This window comes from Bacillus rossius, chromosome 2, assembly GCF_032445375.1.
Source record: "Bacillus rossius redtenbacheri isolate Brsri chromosome 2, Brsri_v3, whole genome shotgun sequence".
Lineage (NCBI taxonomy): Eukaryota > Metazoa > Arthropoda > Insecta > Phasmatodea > Bacillidae > Bacillus > Bacillus rossius.
In genome coordinates, this window is record NC_086331.1 from 122979254 (window position 1) to 123001100 (window position 21847).

The 21847-nt window shown below is 38.9% G+C and overlaps 1 protein-coding gene across 5 annotated transcripts in view; it reads right to left on the bottom strand.

The window, feature by feature from the left end:
* LOC134529735 (microtubule-associated serine/threonine-protein kinase 3) overlaps window positions 1–9746 on the bottom strand; it is a 115055-nt gene extending 105309 nt beyond the window's left edge. For 2 of the 5 annotated variants that reach the window (XM_063364120.1, XM_063364116.1), the window contains exons 1-2: window positions 9628–9746; window positions 7207–7361 (exon numbers count right to left, since the gene is read on the bottom strand). The gene's annotated coding sequence lies outside the window, so the exon portion shown is untranslated. Of the gene's footprint in view, window positions 1–7206; window positions 7362–9610 lie in introns of all 5 variants that reach the window. The other 3 variants (XM_063364119.1, XM_063364117.1, XM_063364118.1) reach the window with 2 other exon arrangements.
* Between the last annotated feature and the right edge of the window lie 12101 nt (window positions 9747–21847).

Here is a 21847-nt window from a genome sequence, read left to right on the forward strand (position 1 = left end):
AAAATAAATATTATATTCAATTAGCAGTACTACCATTCAATGGTACTACCTATTAACCAATACTTATTGAGAGAAAATGAAAAATAAGCAAGGGGGGGGGGGGGGAGGGGGAAGAATTAATATAGCGTGTAAGCCTGAGCCTGGCGATAGTGGGCTTTGAATCACTTGTGTGACTTGTGTGCCGACTCGGTGCTGTGAGGAGTGAAGTCTCTCTTGGGGGATCGGCTCGAGCATCGCAAGCCAGAACATCACCAGTGACTTGTGCAATCTGTGGTGTGTTCACCATGGAATGCAGTTGTTTTGATCCGCGGGAGGAAAAGCAGGGTGGGGATGAGAGCGACAGATTGTTTTTTTCTGGAAGTCCCTCGTGAAAGCCGCGTAGTGCTTGCTGTATGTAATAAATAGTGACAAAGTTGTTATTATCTGTTTAAAATATATTTTCCTCAAGGGGTGATAAAACACGAGAGAGCCCCAAGTAAACCCATCGAGCGTCGGCTACATTCACCACATTTCTTAGTTAGGAAAATTACTAATTTTTTTCCAGTCCGTGCTTCATCAAACCAAATTTTTTTTATACCTAAACCTGTGAAATGAAATGCAAGTACACGGGTTGGACGAATGTTAACTTTAATTTTATACTAGGACTATAATGTACACGGACGCAAATTAATAATTTTGTTGTTGGTCTGTAATACATTGTGAGTGGGAAGCGCAAACACATTTTTGACCCCGTTGAAGGAAAGCCCTAGATCCGTCCTGGGCATGGGTTGGATTTTTATTATTTCAGAATTCATATAAGTCGAATAAAAGTTTTGGAGTACGAATAATGACCATACTAAAACTTCCAAAAACAATTGCATTTCGAGAAATTTAACCTCTCAGGGGTAAAAAAGTGGGAATGAATGCTTTAAGTAGTATAATTATTTCTGCGAACTTAATCATTTGTAATTAATGATTTTTGGTACAAAAATTAACATACAAAATTTTTTAACGCCATCTTTGTTTTAATTTCGTGCAGTTTTAACCCTAAAGAATGTAAAATGGAAGAGTACATTAAAAAAAATTATAATATTTTTTTCCGAAATTTTTATATCTTAATACATGTTTTTGGCTATTAATAATAAACATACGAAAACTTCCACGCACAAATAATGTGTTTTGGAAATTCAAACACTAACGGGCAAATAGGAGCAAGATTATTTATAAGAATATTATTTTATTTTTAAACTTTTAATTAAGCATAGAGAATAATTCTTGTTGTCAATAAAAAACAAACAAACTCTTATATCAAACATCAATCGTTTGTGAAACTTTATCTCTAAGGTTGAATAAGGATTGTTTGTTTTAAATATTAATATAGATAACATCTCCTAATGTAATTAAACATTATGATATTTGTTTGTAGCTGAAATAAAATACAAAACTAACAACAAAAATATTTATTTATTTTTTAGTTTATGTTTTATTTAAAAAATGTATCTGAAACTACTAAAATAAAATTTCGATTTATGATAAAAATACAAATTAAAAAATTTTTCAGTTTATTTTGAAATTCCACCCCTAAAGAACGTTAGGCCTAAGGTTTTTTTTAAAAAATAGGCATAATTCATAATCTTCTGGATCCATGAATAAACATAAGAATGAAAACAAGCACTTGAATAACAATTTTTTATTAAATTTCTGATTTCGTCTTTTAAGCATGTAAAAAATGAAAAAGTTATTTTTTTCATAAAAATTTATTTTTCTACAGCAAAGAATGCTGGATGTAGGCTTTTTAAAGGTATGATTTTATCAATACTCCAGAAAATGCGCGAACGAAGTCGCGGGTTATTAGCTAGTCTAAAATAAATATATTATTTGGTTGCTGCTGACAGTCACATATTAGGCAAGCGTAACACATCTCAAACACTGTAAGTTCAGAGCCTTGCGTGTTGAGGCGAAGGAATATAGGCCTAGATTTCTAAAAGCAAATAAATTATAATTGTTTTAAATTCATATGAAACTGATTTGCGCACGCCATCTCTCGTGTACAGTTAACACTATTTGCGAGGACGTCATCTTCAGCTGCCATCTAGCGACGGGTTAATGAGTCAACTGCACGCCTTCAGCGGATACTTTTCCGAATGGATAGTTTTCCGGATTATTAAAGAGATGTGCACCAGCGGCGAAAACCGGAATGGTAACCATTCAGGCTGCGGGCACTTTTCCGGAATTTTTAAAGTAAGTGCATTGCCAGTTAAACCCGGAATGGTAACCATTCACACTGCGGGCACTTTTCAGTATTTTTAAATTAAGTGCATCGGCAAGGAAAACCGGAATGGTAACCTTTCAGGATTTTAGGAGCTACTTTTATATTTGCGCGCACAAGACTGGAATGGTTACCATTCCGGCAGCGGATACTTTTCCGTACATCGCAGAACGAACACGGAAAACTATCCAATCCGGAATGGTAACCATTCAGCTGCGGACACTTTTCCGGATTTTTTCTAGCAGCACATTTGCAATAAAAGCCGGAATGGTAACCATTCATACAGTGGATACTTTTCAGGATTTTCAGTTATACGATGTTTGCCAGTAAATCCTGAATGGTAACCATTCCGGATTTCTCTGGGCACATGAGGATGTATATTTTCCGGAATGGTAACCATTCCGATTGGATACTTTTCAGCCCCCCCAAACGGTTCACCCCAATTTTTTTGTTTTCAAACATTAATATTAATACAAAAACATTTTTAATTAGCATCCTAAACATGTCACCTACCATTGGTCAATTAAGGAATATCGAACATTGGTCAATTAAGGAATATCGAAGAGCTATTAGAGCTTCTTGTTATTGGATATAATGAAATAAATATAGGCTTAATCTGTGATTTTAACACCACTAACTTAACCAAGTAAAGAATCTAAATATCTGACAGGCATGTCTATAATCTTGACATCTTAGCACTTAATGCAACAAACCTTAGTACAAACAATAATACGTTGCTTGATTGGATGATAATGCTTAACAAAAAAAAAGGTAGTAAACCATGGGCAAATGAAAACTCCTGGATTTTACCATCATGTCACTCACTTATCGTATTTCCTGCAGCTTTCAAAATTCATGCCAAAATTTGTTACTTACAGAAGAATGAGGCAGATAATTATTGAGTTACTTGCAGCTGCTGCCAACTTGCCTTGATATAGGTATAGTTTACGAAGCATGTACTATATATGCTGAATTGTATCAATTTAGTAATTGAATAAAAAATTTGTATGACATTATAGTTCCTATTAAACATCAATGCTTCAATAGACAACATGCTCCCTGGATGAATGCACACACAAAATCATGCATTGCACAGCATTAACAAGTTTACAGAATGTTCAAAAACACAAAAATATTCTCAGCCTGTAGACAACCTTTTTAAGAAGTACAAATCACTTAGGAAAACAAGCACAGCTGTATGAAATGCAAAATAAAAATATTATAGCGAGCTTAAAACACAAAAAGAATCACCATCAGCAATGTGGTCGGCTTTATGTTCTCCATGTTTGGTTAAGCTGAAATGCAACGATACAAAACTAAATTTATCACCTGCTGACCTTGACAATTATTTTGCGACTGCACTATTGCTTGAACATTTCAACCAAGGATAAAACAATACAATGCCACAAATCACTAGTGTTGGGACATTAAAAATAAATCTTTCCCTAAATATCACGACAGATGTGAGAAAATCTATCAAGCATTTAACAACTGTGGCTTTTGGACACGGCAATATCTCTATTAACCTAGTGAAGAATATTCTCTCAATAGTGCTACCACTACTAACACACATTATTAATGCTTCTATACTTACTTGTATAAGCATATCTTGCTGGAAATATGCACTGGTTCAACAAATTCTAAAATTGTTACCTAAACCTGTTGTAGAATGGACTACTGCCCGATAAGCATTCTGCCTGCCCTTTCCAAAGCACTCTAATGTATTATACACCAACCACTTGTTACGCTTATATATAATAACAAACTACCTTGAATCAACTGAACTTAGCACTAGCACCGCACTTCTTAACATAACTGTGGAAATATGTACAGCTGTGGACATAAAACGTAAATCATTTGAAACAGTTGACCTCAATATACTATTAGCCCACTAGCAGAGCCTATTTAACTTTTCTTTGAGTGCATGTCTGTGGTTTGAATCATACTTAGCAGACCAACACCAATGCTTTAGGACTGAAGATTGCAGATCAGCTGGGTACCCATTGTTCTATTGTTCATTGAATTTGTAAAAGTTTTTTTTTTGTTTTTAGTCACCTGTTTTGCAATGTTAGTACAATGCAATGAGGGATCCCTGAACTCGCATGAACACTGTGCTGTGTTGACTGATTGAATTTTTGATAATTGTTGCCATAAGTTAATACCTAAAACCAAAACTTAAAAGCTCTACATGGAAAGCTATTAAAATGGGTGTTCCCTCTAATGTCTATTCTAGGTCCTTTCCTTTTTTCCATCTTTATAAATGACATTACACACTCACAACTATCATCTATATGCAGATGACTTACAACTACTCAATGATGCCCAAAAAAAACTGCATTGTACCTATGATTCAGAAATTGGATAGTGATCTTGGAGCATGCAGTAGTATCATAAAAATGATTATGGGTCATTCCATGAAAGATGACCCAAGTATAAAAAAAATTAAAATATTTAAAATTAATTGTACAGTGCATTTTTGTATTACTTAATAATCCTTTTACTATATATGCAAAATTAAAAAATTATTTGCACAGTTAAAACTTTATTTTCCAATGTTAGACTTTAGTGCTAACAGTACTGTTGCCAAAAAGGGAAAAGTACATCTCCATATTGACTACCCTGATTATCTTCCTGTTTGAGTTATGTCCATTGTTTTATGTAGACCATACTGTACAGATGTGGAAGTATTTTTAATACCATTTTGGACCAAATCAGGTGAGCATATATTGCACAGCATAAAATGAAAATATGTAATGATTTTGTGTCGCACACGCAACACAAAACATGGTTAAATTAGTTACAACTAATTGACATATCAATGTGAAACTTTCTAGAAGTGAGGTGTGCCACATGGCCTACATTTTACTATAACAAAGTTTTCTGGCAACTTTTATATTTTTAACTGGAAGTAGTGTTGCGTGTGTGACACCGTCAAATACAAGCTTTATAAGCTTGCAACTCCAACAACACAAAAGAGATGCATTCTGGTTTGATTTCAACTATGAACTAACCTAAAAAAAAAACTTGTAACCAAGAGGATTGCATGTAACACAGTTTCTATTTGAACACCAACATTAAATTTAAATGACCATTTTTGCAAATGCCTTTGTGTGTTACATGCTGTTATTGGTTAAAATTTATTTGAGGTTAATGTTAAATCTATAACTGGTATTGTTGCAGAAGAACTATGACATCTACGAATAGGTCACAGGCTTTTAGAGAAAGGCTTAAACAAGACCCAGCGAAGTATGAAGCATACTTAAGAAAAGAACGTGAAAGATTTAAATTACGAAGGGACCAACAAAAACGTATTCAAACTGATAAGGAGTTAAAGTTCAAGCGAAAGCAAGACAGAATAAGGCAGAGGAAGCACAGAGAAAATAAAATGTCACAAACTGTTAAGAGTAATAGTAATGTGTTGCCTGAAAAGAGTTTGTATAGAAGTAACAGATCCCTAGGGAAAGCAGTTTGTTAATTGATGCAAATTTTACCACATAGCCCAGGAAAGCGTAAAGCAGTAGTAGCGAAATTGTTAGTTGATGAATTACCAGAATATGGGAAAAGATTGAACCTGCTAAATAAAATGAAAAAAGAACATGGCCAGAGACTAAATGAAGAAACCAAAGCTAAAGTGACGCAGTATTATCTCCGTGATGATATAAGCAGAACTGAACCAGGAAGAAAGGACAAATGCACTGTTAAGAATGTTCAGTCTGGCAAGAAAGATGTTGTACAGAAACGTAATATGACGATGACCATTGCGGAGGCCTATGAAGAGTTTGTGAAGGAATATCCCGATTGAGCTTCGACCGCAATTTGTATATCCCGTTTCTACTATGAGTCATAACACATGTGTATGTCATTACCACGCGAACATGCATTTTTTGGTGGAAAGTTTGGCAAAGGAAGTAAATGTTTTCCCACATAGTACAAATGATTTACTAGCAATTCTTGTCTGTGATGTTGAAAGATTTGATTGCATGTTAGATATATGTGAGAAATGTACGTTGGCATGCAATTCTGTCAGAGATATTATAAGTCAATATGATGAAGAAACTTTGACTAATGAAATGAAATGGAAACAGTGGAAAAATGTGGAAGGACATCCCCAAATTGTTTCAGAAACTGGAACAGTATCTGACTGTGTGAAGAAAATACAGATGCAGATGATAGCAATCAAGCTACATCATATATAAAAAGAAAACAGTCTAAACATTTTAAGGATGCAAAGAAAAATGATAGGGTTCAATTTTCATTTATGTAATCAGTATATTTTTTTTCTATGTGTAATATAATATTACTTTTATTGCTATCTTGGTAAATATTTATTTTATTTTGCAACCGAACATATCTTTGTCAATTTGCAGCTGATTATTATACCAGCTTAAATACATGTCTCAAAGTGTCACACACGCAACAGTCACACACGCAACATTTGCAAAGTTAAGTTTGCATGTGAAAATATTGGTTTTGAGGAACATTGACTAGATCATCTTAAAGGTGCACATTTTATTTGTGCTACCAGCAAGTATTGATCATTTTTATCTTTTAATAAAACAGAATTTTAACATTGATTTCATTTCCATCAAAGAGGGGTGTATGCTTTTGTCACGCACGCAACAAAGATTAACAATTTTTTTTTTGCAAGTGTTATTCTCCTTAACCAATTGAAAAATTTATGACATACTTATCTAGTTGTAGGTTAATATATTATAAGAAAAAAAGTGATATTTATTATGACGTATTCATTATATAATTTTTATATTATTAAATCCACTGTCAAAATGCCACACACGCAACCATGGAATGACCCTTATACTGTGTATCCAGTACAAACACAATGCATATTTATTTCATTCTTAATCTCTTCTCTTTTATGTTAACTACAATCATACTTGACCAGCTCACTACTTATTATTACATTGCTGCTTAAAATGTAAAAAAAAATATTTAAATACCTGAATTTATAGTCAATATTTTCTGGTAAACAGCTGTAAGTAAATGCTGGTTTTAAACTTTGATAACTTTTTAATATACATCTTGGCAAATAAAAATTTCTGCTGACTGAAGAAGAGCACATTTTAAATTCTTCTTCACAGCAAACTCCATGCCACTGGAAAAAAATAATCAAATACAGTTTAAACTTGTATAGGACTTAAAGATGGTATTCATAATCACATCTTAAGTACTAGCGTAATGAAGACTCGTGATATGCATTCTTATTTCATGTTTGTGTGCCACAGACGTTGCCTGAGATTGTTTCAACTAACTGCAAACAAGACAGTCTTGATGAAGACTGTCTTACGATAGTTCCAAATTTTCTACTTCTGAGAGGGTATTCTCCTGTCTCATGAGCATTTCTTGTGAACACCATCGCAGAAGCGTGTTTCATAGTTTCTGCGACCATGCTTAAAATCACGAATAAGACTATATTTGCCAAGACAGCAGCATACATGTTTCAAGCAATTGTTTATTCAGCTGGCAGTGTAAAAATGATTGATACTTGCAAACCTCATATTTTTTAACTCATATAAATGCTGTTTGACATGCAGAAACAATTTATTTAAATGTTTTAAATCAGTTCATGCACTTTGCAAATCAGTTTAGTGGTAGTCTGTGATCAGTGGTTACATTTTTAAGTGCTAAACAGTCCTGTTTGTTTAAATAGTGATTACAGAACAAATACATAGGCTGTAAAAGATGGTTTATTTAATGTGGACATGATTGATGATACAGATATCAACACCAAAAAAAGGAAAATCTACATTCATGGTACCCAGGATCCATTTGATTTTTACACTAAAGTGGAATTCAAATGCAGCTGCCGGTTTTCGAAATATTTTGCAATCAATGTATAATTACCCAGTGGTAACAACACTGGGTCACTATGATTAAGTATGAAATTAAGTCCAATTTGAGCCATTCTTTCCTAGTGCTAAACTGATGCTGTGAATTTGAGGAAAGAATTAACATAGTATTTGCCTAGTGAGATTTTGGAAACCATGGAATACTTTAATCAGGTGGCTAAACAAAAATTCAAACCTAGGTCTACCAGAATGCCAGTGAGTGTCTTAGCATTACACCACCTAGATCTCTACCTTTAAAATTAACTGTCAGATAAACCCAAAATACAAATACAAAGAAGAAAAATATCCTACACAATCATCAGCATCATGCTCACATAACAACAACCTGTAATATGACAGAGTAAATGCAGTATTGAGGAAAACATTATTAAACTCCAGGTTGTCAAAATAAACAACTCAAACATATGCAGGAAATAAAGTATACATAGCTAGGGATTCTTATATAGTACAACCTAAATAATCTGAACATTATTATTTTAAAATAATGGAAAATTCTAAGATTTTGGGTGGTCCCTTGTAATTTCTACTTAACCTATTGTGCAGAGTTTAAATTTTATTTAAATGATTCAAAGTATAATGCCCAAAAGGTTTAGTACAACATGATGAATTTCAGAAAATGCAAAATATCTTTTCAACAGAGGAAAAGAGACTGTTAACAACTGAAACTTGTTTCATGACAAAGGAATAAACTCTCTGACCTTAAAAGTGACCAAACACATTGTTCCTTCATCTGCGCTATCTTTCCAGCAGTGCCCGTGAGCAGGAAATGTCCCGTTACTGGCTGTAATAATCCTCTTACCATTTGTATACTTCACCTAGGGCTACAAATAACTCACCCTCAAAACGTTTTCCTCATTCAGTCCATGCCAGCATTCTCGCATTGTGTTATGTGCTTTTACTTACTACCATAACTTTATAGTTTATTTCAGCTTTGTTTTTTTTTAATTTCATGCTAACATTTATTGAATGATGTACATAAGGTAAAAATTCAAAAATTATATTTCAATGGATCATCAAGTATTATCTAAGCAACAAAAGAATGCTTGTTTCAGAATTTTTTTCACAGTAACTATCGTAAAAAAATTTGACCTAGTGTTAGGAAGTGTTGTTCCTAAAAGTTTTTAATTCATTTTAATGAAAACAAACATGTATTAAATTACTCAGTATACTATTAATATTGCAGATTTAATTTTAAGACATTTTAAATTAAAATGGTAGAAAAATATAACAATTTTCAAATACATAAATTTTGATTTATTTTGACCTACATTTTAAAACATCTCTCGTTATGTTTATATTTCAAAACTTATAAAATAACTGATGTTCTTTTTGTCACATGGTGGATTAATTTTAAAATAAATGACGCTCCATTTAAGTAACAAACAAAGCTAGTCAAGTTCATTACCATACAAAGCTCTATTTACAAATTCGTTCACATGCACAATAACATATGTAAGCCCTAATGGATATTTCAGAGGTACAAAATTCAACGTACGTTTTGGAGAAACAAACCTTAAAACTATATTTATGATCACGAACATCCATCATTTTGCATATCTCCAGTTACTTTTTCAAGTAATTCCATCACAACAAACAGTCTGCTCTGAATAATCTGTACAACCACCATGGATAAAGAAACAAGGGAAACCATATGAGCAAAAATAACATAAATATTTTTGACATCTTTTGTTTTTAAGAACAAATATAGCAATCAGCTGATTAAAGGCTTATAAAACATTTAATTTTTGACAATACTTAAAAATAGGGCCATGAAAATTTCGCGAAAAGATCCCAAGATTAGCTGGAAGTTAAAACACTGTAGCATCGTCTGTGTTTCGTGATTGGGTGAGTTACTTTGAGGTGCATGTCGATTAATACAACAACCAATCACACAAATTCAGTGTGGAGGCAAACTCGTCCTTAGTGGCTAGTGCAAACAAGGCAACGACTTCTCTCGCAGACGGCCGCCAATCACAAGGAAGAAACCGCTGGTGTGGGTATACGTTAGTGCAGTCTAGTAGGGATTCAGATTTTTTTTGGCGAAAATTTCCTGCCCTACTTAAATATAGGGCCGTTTTCACCAACGCCTCCTAAACACACCCTCAGCAAAGGACTGCTTAAGTTTAGGCGTTCCTTAAAGTCAATTCTCACGAAATTGGTTTTCACCATCGTAACATTCACTTATGTAGGGGTTGCTTAGTTGTAGGGACTTGCTTGCCATAGAGCGAGGGTTCGTACAGATATAAGTACTAATAGTTTTCAGGTTGGTACTTCGAACTTGTTGTCACGTGACATACATAAGCCAATCAAATATTTTTTACTAAACAGTAAACAAATATCTGAATGTTTATTAATTTCGCAGTAATTGGATGTTACGATGTTAGTGTATTTTCACAGAAAGTAGTAGCTATTTGGTCGTTGCAAAGTAGTGTGAAAATGTTTGAAACAAAGAGAATGAAAACGCAAAACTTTTCTTCTGATGAGAAAATGAAGGTGTTGAGCCTAGTTGAGAGGCATAAAAATATAATATAAAATAAGAGGACGGATGCTGTTTCGAGCAAAGAAAAGGACGCAGCATGGGAGAATTTATTCGCTATTGTAATTTTGTCTAAGTTTAAACTAAGTTTTAATAGCAGATGAAAACAAAAAAAAATATCAGTTTATTTCCTTTAGGACATACAAAATTCCTTGTAATAAATGTTCTTTTAAGACTTTTCAAAAGAAAAACCTTTAATTACTTCCTTATTAAATGAGTTCTTAAATAAAAGTGGAGTACCTATGCGAACATTCTCGAATGTATTTATAATAAAGGATTTCACATTAAGTTCACCTTAAAAATGTTCCACAACTTCAGCAATAACATTTAAATCAAAAATAAAATGTACATCTTCAGCTAGTTCGTATTCCTCCACGGCATCCATTTTATTTTTCTTGTTTTGTGACAGTAAGTGCCGCTTAAATAGTTAGGGGCCCGATTTCCACCACTTAAACTAAGGGATGCTTAAGATTACTTAAGAGTTCCTTAACTGTTGGTGAAACGATTCAATGTGCTAGGCAGCCCTTACACATGCCTTAAGCAGCCCTTAAAAGTTAGGGGACATTGGTGAAACCGGCCAGTAGAATCATTGTTTAATAACAAATTGCATTTCGGTAAAAATTTTAACTGAAGTTAAAGATGGATAGATAAGAGACAACAATAACCTCAATTGTTAAGAAAGAAAATTAGTTAAATATTATGGTAAAAATGATTTTTATGATTGTTTTCAAAAGAATGTGCTAAAAAAATTGAACTTCTGCTTGTTTTTCCATCAAACAAATGTGGCATGTATTATTTTTAAAGCGAAAAATTTTCGAATATAACTTTATGTGATAGTTTTAAAATTAATAAGTTCATATGCTAATTTTTATTTGCATAAATACTTTAGTTTTTTGGTTATGATTAAAGTTCTGTATAACAATTAACACTTGTTAATTTGGCTATCTCAATTTCATTTTCATTGGTTAATAATGATCCAACAGTATTACAAGGACCATTTCTATTTATTCCATAAAGAATAATATAGAATGCTTGGACATTTTTATGAGTTAAATATCTCGCTCATCTCAAACACAGGAAAGTGTGGCAATGAACCGCTTGTATAATTATTCTCAATAGAGCTGTGTGCCGGAAAATAGGAATTTCGACACTTTTTTTTCTAATTTATTATAATTTGAAATTATTTTTGGAAATTTTATTTGCTCTATAATTTGGTTACTAAAGGGCGATTTACACTTTGTTAGGCTGGTGTACTCCCCTAAGTTAAACTTTGTGCCAGTAGTCTGAAGCACCTTTCCCAGAGACGTATCTAATATTTTGCAGATCTAATACTTTGCTGGCAGCCAGCTTAAAATTTCCCTCGCTTACAGGCACATCCCAGTCCTGTAACGTTACTTCACTTCATGACTAAAACAGCCTACAGCAGCTCTGGACGAGCTGTTACCATTTCTCAGAGGCAAGATGACCATAGCCTTTATTGTCACGAATACGTATATTAGGTTCACTCCCCTGGAAGCACGTCATGGATGCTTGTTCCCAGCATCGTTGCATTTTCTCCCCCCCTTACTCCACCCCTCTTCCCACTCAGTTCTAAGAATTCGCCTAAGGCCAATGACAGGTCAGAAACCCCTGCAGACAGCGACCGTCTTCGAGGATGCCTTGCATAAAAAATGTGTGTGCCAAGATGGACTGCACACGATACCTAGCGGCAAACTCGCTAACCGCCCAGCCAACTTACCCTGTAGGCCGCCAGAGCGCTGCACTAGACTGCGCCCTTTACCCTTGGTTTAAGCAGACGCCTTGGGCGAGTCGATTCTTTTTTTATTTCAGACACACCTCAACAGGTAGTGCTAAAGTCGGCCAGTGCTACCATCTTCGAGACATCAGTCAGAGTTTTTTTATGATGCCCACTCAGGGAGCTTCGGGACCTTTCGGTCCGGACTCCAAAGCCCCTCCCCTCCACTTTTGATAGAAGACTTACTTTTAATTACGAGACGCGGTTCTCCGCGGGACACTTCGCGTCGCGACTGCAGACGGACCGTTTTGCGAAAATCAGCGGATCGACGAGACACTGCAAGACTTCCATCCGGCCGCAACCGACTATGTAGTCGCTTATGTAAGGGATGCTATCCCTATAATCTTTTTCAAGTAGTTTAGTCCGTCTGCGTAGTACAAAATGTAATAGTTATTTTTCTTTTAAATTTATTTTTTTTGAAATGATGAAAACGACCGCGCCCAGCCGCGTATTCGCGGGATCCAGTTCCTGGCTGGCGACGCATCTGTAAACAGAAGCCAACTCCCCTGTCTGGTGAGTGACGATCCGCGACTTTCCTCAACCTCCCCTTAACTTTTCCGGGCATTTTCTGCCCCGTATACTGTCTGTGTTCAAGTTCTGATCAGTTTTGATTCGGACTGTTCCAGACAGGGTCCGAGAGCCGGACGCCAAATTGGCATTTTCATCTCCCTTCCACAACAGGACACAAGCGCCCTGGCATCATGTACCCGCATGATCTCCGGGAAACGAAGCCCCGATCTCCGGTGCTTCTGTATCTTTTGACCCTTTTTTGAACTTTCTTTAAATTACGTCGTCAGATGCAGTTAATTAGATAAATATAATTTCTGGACTTTAACTATACATCCTGGGATCATTTAAACATTTTTGTATTTTTTTTTTATTGGTTTATGTATGTTTAGTAAATGAACTTTTTTAATAATTCCATGTACGGCCGGCCAATATTTTTTTTTTAATATACCTGAGAGCTTTTTAAGAATGTAATTAATATTGTACGTTAATATTTTCTTGTATCTGTTATAAGTTTCCTCAGTATGGAGTAATTATATTTCAGACGGAATCACACCTTGTTTTTGTTCATTTCCAATAAACTGGTGAAACCTAAAGATCCACCCAGCAAGGCAAATATGGTAATCAGACCGTGGGTTGCTGCTACAAAAATGGTAGCAGTTAGCTTGGTTTGAACCTTGCTACAGCTGTATGCACAGAACTATATAGTTTACCTGCAAAATAACGAAAAAAAAAAGTGTTGGTACGACCTCCGGCCTACCGATGGTCTCTAGCTAGATCTCCCAGACGAACCTACACCAGCATCTTTGTACACCACCGCCCCTGGAGAAGACCCCATCACACACTGGCCAAAATCGCTGCCCTAATGGAGGCAATCCAAAAGGATCAATGGCAGGACCCACCAAGCCAGACAGACATAGCTGTGTGCAGGGAACACAGCTTCCCCACCATCTCAGCTTGAAAGGGGTCCTCCAGGGCAGATTGAACTATGGGTCACCCTAGGTTTTTACCACTACCAGGATATTGCATGACACCCAGGGGCTGACAAACCCAGCAGGCACTATGACAGTTGTTCCACTGGCAGGGAGTCTCAGGTGATGTCCATGCCCAAGTTAGGGACTTCCAGCTGTGTCAACAGTGTAAAAGCTTACTGACCTGATGGAGTGGAACCACAATGGCCCTTGCTACCACATGTCCCAATTCACAATGTAGGTAGCCCTTGACATAATGGTGCCCTATCCCCATTCATCCCAAGGAACAGTTTCTGGTTGTACTCACCTAACATTTTCACCCACTGAGCAGAGGCCTATGCTGTCACGAATGTGCATGCCAGAAAAGTTAGTTGCACATTTAGACTCCCAGGTGTTCCCATGTTACGGTATTCCTCGGGTGCTCCTCGCGACAATTGTGCCCAGTTGACAGGGCGGTGCTGAAGGGCAGATTGCAGGTCCTGGCAGGTGGAGCACCACACTACGCTCACCCAATGGAGCACACCAACCAGGATATTAAGGTCGAGTTACGGCTCCAACTGGAGAATGACCACATCAAGTAGGACATGATCCTCCCGATGCTTCTATACTGCCTCTGCCCATGTCGGAATATGGTCATCGGTCAATATCCGGCAGAGATACTCCAGGGTGGAACCTAACCTTGACGGGAGAACTCTTGGTCGTGGACACTATCCAGCACATAATCTAAACACCCATCACCACACAAAGAGAGCAATTCTGCTAGAATAAGACAAAATCATTGCCCACAACACCCAATGCTAGACCTAAGAGAACAGGTTTATGTATATTCCACTATCTGTCCACCAGCTGAAAGTCATTTTGCACCATCTTGCTTCTTAGTGGTCACCATGCGTATCGGGCGATCCACCAAGGTGCACCGCGACTACCTCTGGATGGTTGTCATCCGAGTGGTAAATCGAGAGTATTTCGACTGTATTAATTATTTAATAAATAATGATTAGGGGAAAGCATTTTTCGCAAATAAATCTGAACGCCTATTAGACTGCAACAAGGTATACCAGCACCAGCGGTTTCTTCCTGGTGATTGGTGGCCGTCTGCGAGAGAAGTCGCTTCCTTATTAGACTGAGCCACTCAGGATGTGTTTGCTTTCGCACTGAATTACTCTGATTGGTGTTGTAACACTCGACATGTACCTTGGAGAAATTCACCCAATCACGAAACACAGACAGTGCTACAGTGTTTTAACTTATAACTAGTCGTGGAATATTTTCGCGAAATATGCATGGCCCTAATAATGATAAATTTCTGTAAAAGCATGTCAAAGCGGTAAGTGCAGCTTAGGCTATTCTTTGCAAACAGTGCATTTTCCTGGGAATCCAGCCTAGGGTGCGCGCGAAAAACCACAGGTTCTAGTAGTTTTGACCTTCTCTCAAAAGGGCTATCTGTGTCTCAGTTTGCAGAGCTATCCAGCTATTGTCTTCACCAAGCATGTAGCTACAATAGAGTAAGTTTATCCGAATAATTTGACGCCGACCGCCAATGCTCCTCTATGTCGCATAGACTGCTATCCCTTATCAACGTCTCGCAAAGGCGTGTGCACCGAACGCGCTCGTGCGCGCACCAAAGTGTAGATCGTGCAACGAGGCGAAAGCCAGGCAACAAGTGCTACGTCGGCGGAAGGATCCGGCCGGGTGTGGCATATCCCTCCGCTGAACTACAACAAATGTAATTATGTATATTTTCCACAGGTTTTTATTAGACATTATTTTCATCATTTAATATTTCAGTCCTCTCAAAAATTATGTTTCACTGTGCGCCTTGTCCCGAACCTAGCCGGTTCAGTTTCCCGCGAAAATCACACATTTCCGCGGGAGGGTTGGCGGGGGAGGGTGGTCGCGCGTGGTGAAAGCGGCAGTATCCTTCTGGAGCTCGGAGAGGCCGGCAGCCTCCGCGGAACACAGAACTAGCAACTTTTGTTTTCACTGACATGTAGTTTCAATAGTCGTTATCTTTCTCAATCTTTTTCGTACAGTTCCGTGGTCGGCCTCAATCTACCATGAGCTATTTCTCTTAAATTATTCAGTGCTCCCAGACGAGTGTTCAGCATTATATGAAAGTACTGTGGGGAATCTACGAGAAGTTACGTCGGCGCTTCACGCAACAACCTAGCCGACCGGCTAAATAGTTCCAGCCCGCACGGGGCAGCCAGTAGGCGACACGTGCCACCAAACTTACTAACGAGTCAATATCTGGGACAAGTCTAAGAGTCCGGTAGAGTCGCCGGAGTTACGGGCCTACGTGTCATTAGCCCAGTGTAATTTGTAATGTGTAATAGTGAAGTGTTTTATTCGTCAGGGTACAATATGTCATGTTAGGGCTTATTCTGTAACTGCCGGACGGTATCGTGCTACCAAACTTACTAACGAGTCAATATCTGGGACAAGTCTAAGAGTCAGGTAGAGTCGCCGGAGTTACGGGCCTACGTGTCATTAGCCCAGTGTAATACGTTGACGCCGACCGCCAATGCTCCTCTATGTCGCATAGATTGCTATGCCTCTTCAACGTCTCACAAAAGCGTGTGCACCGAACGCGCTCGTGCGCGCAGCAAAGTGTAGTTCGTGCGACGAGGCGAACGCCATGCAACGAGTGCTGCGCCGGCGGAAGGATCCGGCCGGGTGTGGCATATCCCTCCGCCGCACTGCAACAAATTATTTTATGTATATTTTTTCACAGGTTTTATTAAACATTATTTTTCATCAATTAATATTTCAGTCCTTGCAAAATCATGTTTCACTGTGCGATTTGTCCCGAACCTGGCCGGTTCAGTTTCCCGCGAAATTCACACGTTTACGCGGGAGGGCTGGCAGGGGAGGGGGGTCGCGCGCGGCGACACAGTCAGTGTCCTTCAGGAGCTCAGACAGGCCAGCAGCCTGCGCGCAACGCGGAACCATCAACCTTTGCTTTCACCGACATGTAGTTTTCAATAGTGTAATATCTTATCAAACTTTTACGTACAGTTCCGCGGTCGGCCTCAATCTACCATGAGGTATTTAACTTAATTAAATCAGTGCTCCAAGATGAGTGTTCTACGTAATACGTAAGTACTGTGGGAAGTTTACGAGACTTTACGTCGGCGTTTCACGCCCCAGCTTAGCTTACCGGCTACTTAGTTTTGGCCCGCACGGGGCAGCCAGCAGGCGACACGTGCCACCGAACGTACTAACGAATCAGTCCCTGGGACACATCTAGGTATCACGTAGAGTCGCCGGAGACACGGGCCTACGTGCCACTAGCCCAGTTTATTAAGTGTTAGGTAGTAGTGAAGTGTATTGTTCGTCAAGATATAGTTCGTCATGCTAGAGTGTAATTTTGTAACTGTCGCATCACGTGTACAAGTCCGTCCCTCACGCGCATTAAAATCGTGAGCCGCCACTGAGGAAGTGAGCTGCGCGTGTGACTAGTCGCGTCGGGAAAACCGTTACGGCCAGAACAGGCAGCACCCTGTATAGGACTGTGCCGTAATAAATTCATCAAATATCTTCCAGAAACTTTGTGTTATCCTTCAGGCGTCCCGAGTGGCCATAACAGCTCGGGGGGCCGTACTGCGTTAACCCCTACCTCTAGCCACAAGGCCGAACCTTCCCTGAGATCACGAACCCAAGCAAAAATCACGTCTAAATAGTCAGAGGTACCGGGAACGGCGTCAACGTAATGTGCAATAGTGAAGTGTTTTATTCGTCAGGGTATAATATGTCATGTAAGGGTTTATTCTGTAACCACAGCATCATGTGCAAGAGTATGTCCTTCACTCGTAGTAAAATCGTGAGCCGCCACTGAGAAAGAGGCTGCGCGTGTGACTATTCAATTCGGGACAACCGTTACGGCCAGGACGGGCAGCACTATGTATAGGGCTGTGCCGTAATAAATTCATCAGGCATCAAGCAGTAATTTTGAGTTATTCTTCAGGCGTCCCGAGTGGCCATAACAGCTCAGAGGGCCCTACTGCGTTAACCCCTACCTCTAGCCACAAGGCCGAACCTACCCTGTGATCACGAACCATATAAAAATCACGTAAAATTCAATGAAGGTAGTGGGGATGGCGTCAAATTTTCTAAACGTTCTGAGCAGCCCTACGTTCGGCCTGGACTCACTTTCATATAAACTGCATTAACTAATCATTTGCGCCCACATAAGGGACATTTTCTCAGTCTACATAAATCTTGAGATTTAACCTGGATTATAGAAGCATCACATATCTCTCATATGAACTTAAATCGACCAGATGTCTTACCATTCGTTCACACCTGGCCACCGCAATAGGCGGTTAATGCAGGAAATGTGATTAGATGGTGCGAGAACTAACGGGACAGCACGATATAGCATGTGTTTATACATTTAACATTTTAACAAACCATAAGTTTTAACAAAATATGAATGTTATTGTTATAAATAAGAAGTTCACTGCAGTTTTATCATCTGGAGTCTTTAATTGCACGTCTGTACAAGCTTACAGTGCTGGATTGGTTTGAAGTGGGGTGAGCACCCTCCTGGGGTGTGATGTCCTCAGTCGTCACTGTCGAACAGCACCTGAAGGCGGGCAGTCTGCCAGGCAGAGCAGGGCTGCAGCTTTTCCTCTAACTGGTTAACTGGGAGGAGGAGGGAGGGAAAAGTCGTAGAGCATAATCCTCAAAGGGCCGCTCCAGGTGGAGGGCCCTAGAGCATAATCCTCGAGAAGCAGATTCAGGGGAAGAGGGACACTAGAGTGTAATCCCAAAGACCACTTCATCAAAGGATTCCAGAACATAATCCCGAAGGCCACTCCGGAGGAAAGGAGAGAGAGAGTAAGCGATGATGGGAGGAGGGTGGAGAGAAGAGAGACGAGAGAGCAGGAGAGAGCAGGAGAGAGCAAAATTTAACTTCCAAATTCCTAGTTAAATTTTTCCAGATTTCTCTGTGGTAAGAATCTCTGACTGGTAATTTTTTTTTTCCTAACCTATCTAAAAACTAAGTGTATTTTGTTTGGGAGGGTCCAGGCCGGAGCCTTTACGCCTATTCATGTTGGGTTTAAGCCATGCAGACAAGGGAGCATACCGCCGCCGTTTCCTCATATGCTCGGCGGGGAGCGTGTGACAGCGATACCAGGAACTCTTATGTTCCCATAACTCGCTATGTGGTTGCCAATATAAATATTGCGACCCCGTCACTTTGTTCGAATCATTGGAAACGATGGTGGGGCGCGAATTGTACGATTTTAAGATTAAAGGTGGCTCACGGTCCAGAAAGAAGTAAAATAGCTGTCGCATGTTGCTTGGCTCTATTTTTAATAGTGTAGATGTCAGGTGGGGGGTGGTCACCCTTTCCCCTCAGTTAGTTGGCTAACTGATGCATGAAAGTGTCGTGATGTCTGTATTTAGAGGCGTGTGGAGTGTGCGCAAAAATGGCCTAATTAATCTCGTTGTGTGAGTGTAGTGTATAGCTCCAAGGCCGCACATACCCGGCTGACCAAGCAGGCATATCATCGTGTATGTTTACCGATGTAGGAGAGAGCACAGGTTGATTAGTGACACTAGAATTTAAATTATTATTTGTAATTCAAAATCCCATGCCTTCCGAAACGCGGCCGGCACTGGAGGTGAAGCCTGCCAGGCGGGTCTCGCCCTTCAGGCATAGGGAGTCAGCCCTAACAACACTGGCAGTGAACCCGAGGGGGTCTTACGTACACCTGCGTGCTTCGGACCATTTTGAATTAGCAAGAAAATGAAAAGCTACATCAATTAATTAAGTAATGGTGGCTGGGGAAAACAACTAGCAAGGACTAGTGGAGGAGGTGGGGGAAGGAAAGATTTGGTAATGATAAGGAATTTGGGCCTGTGGTCGAGTTGTCGCTGATTTATAATTAGAGCCCCGCTGGGCAAAAAGTAGTGTTGACGCAATTAAATAGAGCCCTGCTGGGCCAAAAGTAGTGTCGAAGCAATATTTAAGAGTCCTGGGCATGTCAATCATTGGCTAGTCCAATGTTGATTATTTGCACCGCAGGACGTAAACAGGCACATCGGGGCCAGAGAAAACGTCTGATATTTTCGCTAAGTTGCCCTGCGTACATGGGATGTGTGGATTCTAGTTTAACCTGGCTTAGGCAAGTCGCGGTTTTATAAACTGTCGCTGTGCAGCTGGGTCATAATCCGGAAGTGAGTTCATAAAAGTATTGGCATGTTCAGAGAGCTGGCCATAAAAAGACCTGTTTTGCAGTTTTATATATTCCTCTACATACTCTACTTTGAGTAACTGGTGTACTTCTAGTGTGCTGGTGTACCAGCCGCAATCTGCAATGGCTCGGAGAAATTTATTTTGTGTTACCTGGATTTTATTGATATGGCAATTTGCTGCATAGCCCCTGATTTCGCAAGCATATAATAATTGAGGGCGAACTATTTGTAAATACAGCTGTAGTTTTTTCTTTCTAGGGAATTGGGGGGCCTTTAACATTGAGTATAGGCTGCGCAAAGTGCCTCGCGCAACCTGTGTCACCTTTGTGGTGTGAAATTTCCAGGTGAGCCTGGTATCAAGAGTTAATCCTAAATATCTAGCCGATTTAACAAATGGTATGGCTTGATTAAAAATTTTTAATTCGAGGTCGGGGTGGTGTATTTTTTAGTTAAAATTATAGTTGTGGACTTGGCTCCATTTATTTTAATGCGCCAGCGAGTGTACCATTGTTCGAGTGAGGTAAGCTGCCTCTGAACTTTGGTTAAAGCGAACTTCAGATTCGGGGATTGATATATTATTGCTGTATCGTCTGCATATAGTTGCACATGAGCATGTTCCCGCGGGATGTCTGCTGTATAAACATTATAGAAAAAGGGCCAGAGTGGGGACCCCTGTGGCACTCCTGCTGTCAGCTCCCGAGTGGATGATTTCGCCCCCTCTATTGACACAAAAAATTTTCGACGCCATAAATAGTGGGCCACCAGATGAATATACGTATCCGGAAAGTTAAATGTAATTAATTTTTGAATTAAGCCAGGTATCCAAACTTTGTCGAAGGCTTTTTCCGCATCGAGCATCGTTGCGACTGTAAATTTCGCTCGTGAATTAAAACCGTCAGTGGCCTCTTCAATGAGCTTAATTAGGGGGTGAGAGGTAGAGTGGCCACTTCTAAAACCAAATTGGTTATCTGGGATGACTTCGTGTTCGTCCGAATGGTGTTGAAGTCGTTTGAGTAAAATTTTTTCGAAAATTTTACTCATGCTATTTAGAAGGCTAATAGGTCGCCTGTTTTGTGGTAGGGATGCATTTTTCCCCGGTTTCGGAATGGTTATAACTTTAGCTAGTTTCCATGACGATGGGTAGGATTTAAGAATAAAAATAGCATTTATTATTTTAAGAAAATATTGTATAGCCTGAAAAGATAATTTCTTTAAAGTGTCAAAATTTATTCCGTCAGGTCCGCCTGCTTTATTTTTTGGTCGCGAGTGAATAGCTTCTAAGAGCTCTTTAATTGTTACGAGTTCCGGCTCGGCTTGTGGAACGATTTGTAAATAGTTATTAACAGCTACTGTTGTGGTCCTAGTAAACTGAGGCTCATTAATGCCCTCGTTTGGTGAAAATTGTTTTTCAAAAATGTCTGCTATAGCATTTGCTTTATCTATCGCGTCATATTTAATGCCCGCATTTGTAACAATGGCAGGTGTAGAGATAAATTTATTTTTTCCTCGTAAATTGCGTGTGAGCCGCCAGATTTGCCGAGGTTGAGTTGTGCACTCTGTTATTAGGTTTCCGTATTTTTCTATTTTTAAATCTTTAAGTTTTCGCGAGACTTGAGCTTTAAGGCGATTGTATTCAGTCCTAGCTTGCGGTGTTCTCGTTCGTTGATAAGTGTTGCGCGCCTGACGTTTTAAAACGATTAGCATGTCTACATCGGG